Raw genomic sequence first — 5,824 nt, forward strand, 5'->3', positions numbered from 1 at the left:
AAGAACCGGGACCCGCGCAGCCGAGGGGCGTTCTGGTCCCCTTTCCTACTGGGTCAGTTGGAGACCCCTGCCCCGCACACCCCGGCCCGGGGAGAGGGAGACTCGGTTCAGCCGCACTGCCGGGCGCATTCCCCGCCCCCTCGGCCCCGCGGGTTCTTGACTTGGAGTTTGGGAGGAAGCCTGGGTCCCCCAAAGGAGCATGAAGTTCCTGGGGCTCAGGGCAGGGCAATTAGAGAAGGGGGAGCACTCCAGACCACCCACTACCTGATTTCGCAGGAAACTACCACCTCCAGGTTTGCAGCTCCACGAGGCCCCCCGCCCACTTCGCCCCCGGCGCACTTTAACCCGATCCCACGGAGGTCGGCTGGGAAACGGGATCCCGTAGACACGCCCCGGGCGGCTCCGGTAAATGCCCCAGCGCCCTTGTCAGGTAAATACGAGTCGGGGACCGGTGTGAAGTGCCCGCCCGCAGGGGCCCGGGCGAATCCACACCCATTGTCTGTCGCCCCGGGGGCCGCCGGCTGTGGGGAGGCCCGGCAGAGACCAAGAGGTACTTCTGTTTCATTAAGTTTTAATTACTCAAGCGCCAGGAACACCTCCTGGTGTAAAAAGATGTTGAAATATTATGTAAGAGGCCCCCCCACACCTTTTGGCAATTTGGGGTGACCCCTCCTAGACGCTTCCCTAAGTCTGTATTTTACTTGGAGGGCCTACCCCGTGCCAGAAACTTACACAGTAGGAACTCAACCTGGCACTTTCTGGGGGAGGCAGGGCTGTTATCGTCCCATTTCACAGACCCGAAACTGACCTGGAGTCCGTGGCTTAATTTAAACTCACATAATGGTGGAGCCTGAGCTGGACCCAGGCCCTGGGGCACCTGCCCCCTCACCTCCCCCTCATACTTTTCCCCCCACCACCCCTCCCCCGCCCCAAACACACACACACACACACACACACACACACACACACACACACAGGCACACACATCTAATTCTTTAAATAGCCACACGCCCCTGTAATGCCTGGAGTGTCAGTAATGAGCAGAGATTATTTTTGTGTTGGGGGGTGGAAGGGGGAAAGGGTTCTAAAAGTTATTTCCTTTCCACAGACTGGAACCAACAGTGTTGCAGAACGCAGAGAAAGGGGCCGGGGAAGTGGGCGAGTTCTCTCCCTGCACTGCTCCCCAGGATGCCTCTTGCTCTCTTATCAGGGTGAGCAGGAAACTTTGGAGGGTGATGGACTGGCGGGAGCTTTCTAGGGGAGCCGCAAGTGCCGGTACAGCAGAGGTCAAAGGCACTGACCATCGCTGGTTTGGAGAAGTCCGAGCCCAAGGCCAGGATGGGGAGAGCACTGAGGGCAGACTCAGCCCCCACCTTGAGGAGGGGTCAACTTCACCTGCCAGTCCACAGAGGGGCAGGGGATAGGTTTGCTGCAGTTTGGCCTCTGCAGCTTGGAGAAAAGCTGAAGGAGGGAGGACCCTGCAAATGTTGGCTGGGCCTGGGGCTGACCTTGGACCCCACTCATTTCTGAGGCCAAAGGAGACCACCACCACGGCCCCTCCTTTCAGCCATTCTTCCATTCATTCAATCAACAAACGTTCCCTGAGCTCAGCCCTGAGTGCTGGGAACTCAGCCATGCCAGGCAAAACCCCTGCCCTCCTCCGAGTCCCTCGCAGACATCTGTCCTGTCTGGTAAGCGGAAACACACACACATCGATTGTCTGGGAAATGAGGCAATCCAGGTTAAACCGCCAGCAGGCAAAAATAACCAGTGAATTTAGTAGATTAAAACACACACACCCCAAAAAAACCCTACCCACATAGAGCTCTGGTCGATGGGCCTGGGAAGAGCACTGGCCATATTTATTGGGTACCTACAATGTGACACCACTGTTCTGATGGTGGCACCTGGAACTGGTTAGTGGTCTCAGCCCTGGTTCCAAAGTTGGTTCTGCCCGGAGGCCTAACACAGGGTATCAGGCACGGTGGTCACAACTGTATCTCCAAAGACGTGTGCCAGGCACCGCCCTGTGTGGTGCTAGGGATCAGCGATGCAGGGGCACACCCACCGTCAGGCCGGGCACACGAGGAGGTGTTACTGGCCCCGATGGGAGAGCCTCACTCTAAGGGGGTTGGGGGGTTGGGGAAGTATGGGTGTTGGCCCACCTCTGCTGAGCCAGCCTGAGCCCATATGGGAGGGAGGCCACAAATCAGAAAAAGAAGTTTCCTTCATTCTGTCAGTAAATATTATGCTCCCCATTCAGGGCCAGGTTTCGTGCTGGACACTGGGCACCCTGTCCTCATGTGGCATTGTGGGGGGCAGGAGAGACTCTAAGCCCCCATGCAAACTGGTAGCTACACTAGGTCACTTCAGATATGGCGACGATGAGCTGGGGGGTGGGGATCAGGAAACACCTGAAGAGGTGTTTTATTCCACTCATATTTACTGAGCATCTGTCTGGGGCAGGACAATTCCCTGCCCTCCTGGGACTCATTCTTGTGGGTCTGTAAACACGTAAGTCCAAGTGATGGCTTCAGGGAGGGACGAGAGCTGGGAAGAATACAAAGGGCCCTGGCAGGACCCAGCTGGAGCCCACGGGGTCAGGGTGGCCTCTCTGGGGAGGTGGGACAGCTGAGAGGGAGTCTCATGCCAGGGGGCACAGGTGCCCAGGACAAAGCCCTTGGTGGAGGAGGAATGAAGGAATCCTCAGGGTCCCAGGAAGTCTGGGATTGGGGACACATTGCCCAACCGGGTTGGTTACGGGTCATGGGATTGTGAAAAGCGCATGTGTCCCCAGACGACTGCTGGGGACACGCCTTTCTGGGCCTCCAGACAGCACGTGCCCTGTCTGCCCTGAGTGTGGGTTGGATCTGTCACAAGGGGGCCTTTAGAGAGAGAAAGTCCAGTCTCAGCCAGTCAGGAGGCCTTGCTGGGCTGGGGGCAAGGCCAGCTGGTGCAGGTACCGCGCCCTGTGCTCTGTTTAATGCTCTACTGTCACCATCTTGAAATTCTTAATAATTAATCATTTTTTAACAAAGGGACTTGCAGATCCTGTAGTCAGTCCTACTGGGATGCCGGCCCTCGTTGGCAGCCTGGCAGCCGGCGGGAAGCTGGGGACGCCAGCATGGGCTTTGGCCCCTGCTGGGGGTGGCTGGCCACATAGGACTGCGCCTGCTGGGCACTGTGGAAAGTGCTGGGCTGAGTCAACAAAGGGCAGCAGTGGGACAAAGCAGATCCCAGCCTCCTCAGGGCCAGCCATGTCCCCTCACCTCCTGCAGCCCAGGCCTGAGGACAGAACTGCTGCTTCAGAAGCAATCCCAGCCCTAGGGTTTAGGGACCTCTCCTGCTGACTTCCCAGCGCTGGAAATCTGGCCAGCTGACTCATTTCCCCCACCCAAGTCCTGCCTGTGGTTTAATCGGCCTGTCAACATTCCCAGATTTGCATCTTTGGACTTCATGTTTTATTTTTTTTTGTCTTGTTTTGCTTTTAATCAGTAACAAGAGCTAATGTTCATTGGATACTGCCTGGGTGGCAGGCCCTGCCCTAGGCCCTGCATATTCGCATATTGGTCAGCTTCATCATTCAACATATATGCCTCGGGTCCTATCGCCAGTCCGCAGTACCTCAGTGCAGCCCCACCACAGCCCATGTGACAGATGGGGACACTGAGGCATGAGTGAGGTGGAGTGGCAGGTGACTGCTGGTACTTTTTCTGTCCTCCTCACCTCTGCTGGGGTCTGCTGGCCTCAGGCAACACTGGCCCTGGGCTTCCTGGAGGTTCCCAGCTGACCTTTGCAGGGAGGGGTCAGGTGGAAGTGGGCTCAGGTGGAGACCAACTCAGAGAGGAAACTGGTATCAGAACCTTGCGTGAGTGACTTTAGCCGGTCACTTTGCCTGGACAATCCTGAATCTCCTCCATGCCAAATGGGGGTGGAAACAGAATTGCACAGTGTGTGTGTGTGTGTGTGTGTGTGTGTGTGTTCACTGTCTGTCGGCCCTTTATTGGCAACCCCAAGGGCCAAGACAGCCTGGCTTGTCTGGCTTGTCCCAATGCATCCCAGTGGGTGGGATGATCGGGGGCTGCTGTACTGTGGGTGCTCGGCAAACCTCGGGGGAGTAAATGAGCAGCACCCACTCACATGAGCATTTGGGGCTACCTTAATTGCTGATAATTCTGTCTTCCTTGCTTGCTCACTCCCTCCACCCCCATACATCTCCTTTTGTCCTGTCCCTTGAATACCCACCTAATGACAAGCTTCTAAGAAAGTATTGGCAAGCCAGGCACCTGGGCCAGCACCTACCAAGAACAGGTACTTGCCTGGTACCAGAGCAGAGCCAGACAGACTTAACCATGAAGTTGATTCGTGTGTGTGTGTGTGTGTGTGTGTGTGTGTGTGTGTGTACTCTGTGTGTTGAGGGTCCATGGGTGCCCATATGTGTGTTGCATATATGTGGGGTGTATATGTACTCGTGCTGTGGGGGGTATATGTGCATTGTGTGTTTTGTTGGTTGTCTCTGCGTGTTTAGGTGTTGAGCTCTCCAGCAGCACCAGACAAGCTCTGCCGCACGGTCACAGGTCCATACCCTCGCCCTCCCACGGGAGCCATCTTCTCTCCCCTCCAGCTTCTCATTTCCAGCAGGGAACTGGTATCCACAGAGAACACAGGGCTTTGGGACCGAGGCAGGGAGATGAGGGGTAGGCAGAAGGAGAGGACAGTGGAAACATTAGAGCCAAATCCTGTCTTCTGACAGATGGGTAGACTGAGGCCGAGTCAGGGACAAGGCTTAGCCAAGGTCAAGCTGCTGGTGAAGGCAGAGTTGAGCTAGAAGCCTGTTCCTGACTCTCAGCCCAGGCCCCACAGGGCACCATGGTGCCCCATCAGTCCCTACAAGGGAGTGGCACACAGAAAACACCCTTGCCATCATGTTCAGTCCCCAGCCAGAGTTAGAGATATGGGCCCCTCCCCTCTGCACAGGGCGCCCTGTGCCCTTATGGGGCTTGGGAACACATGTCCAGGAGCCAACCTCAAAGGTGATGACATGTCACTGCCCTGTCGAAAGGGCCCTGGGGACCCACAGCTCGGGAGCATCAGCGGCTCAGTGCACATCTGCTGAAGGAATGCAGGACCATTTTGCAGTGGGAATGAGGCCCTTAAAGTATGAGTGTCCTCACCCTCTAGTTCCCTTTCTACAACACATTTTCAGGAAATAATGAGAACTGAGTATTAAGGACAAAAATATTGATCCTATCTTCATTTTTGAAAGCAAAAAGGCAATAAAATTAATGAAAGGAGGGGGGTGGTAAACAAAGAAGGGCAAAGATAATCCAGCTGTTAAAAAGGATGCTTTCACAGATTATTTTGTGGTAGAGAGAAAAGTCCTTTATAAAGTTTAAAATAGGCTGCAGACCTGATCCCAATTTTGTACACATAAATTATATTTAAAAAGACTGAAATGATATATGCCAAAATGTTAACAGTATTAGTTTTGTGGAATGTACATTTCTCTTATACTGTTTGCTGTATTTTCTGCAATGAACGTTAATTTAACATTTTTAAAGGTTACTGAAAAGCGCCTCTGAAGCGACACCCGCCCACGTCTTCCCTGTGGTTCCTTTAACTCCAGTCAAGACACAGCGGGGCGGGGGTGCCAGACACGTCTGACATCACGGGCAGCCCGAAATGACACAGCGGGCCGGCCAATCCCAAGTTCGGATTCCGGGAGCCGCTATTTGATTGGACACAAGTGCGGGTGGCTTCGCCCAATGACGGGAGAGGGGCAGGAGCCCGGGGGGCAGCGTGGGTTTTAAATCCACGTGGTGGC

The sequence above is a fragment of the Myotis lucifugus genome, unplaced genomic scaffold (genome assembly GCF_000147115.1).
Source record: "Myotis lucifugus unplaced genomic scaffold, Myoluc2.0 scaffold_155, whole genome shotgun sequence".
NCBI lineage: Eukaryota > Metazoa > Chordata > Mammalia > Chiroptera > Vespertilionidae > Myotis > Myotis lucifugus.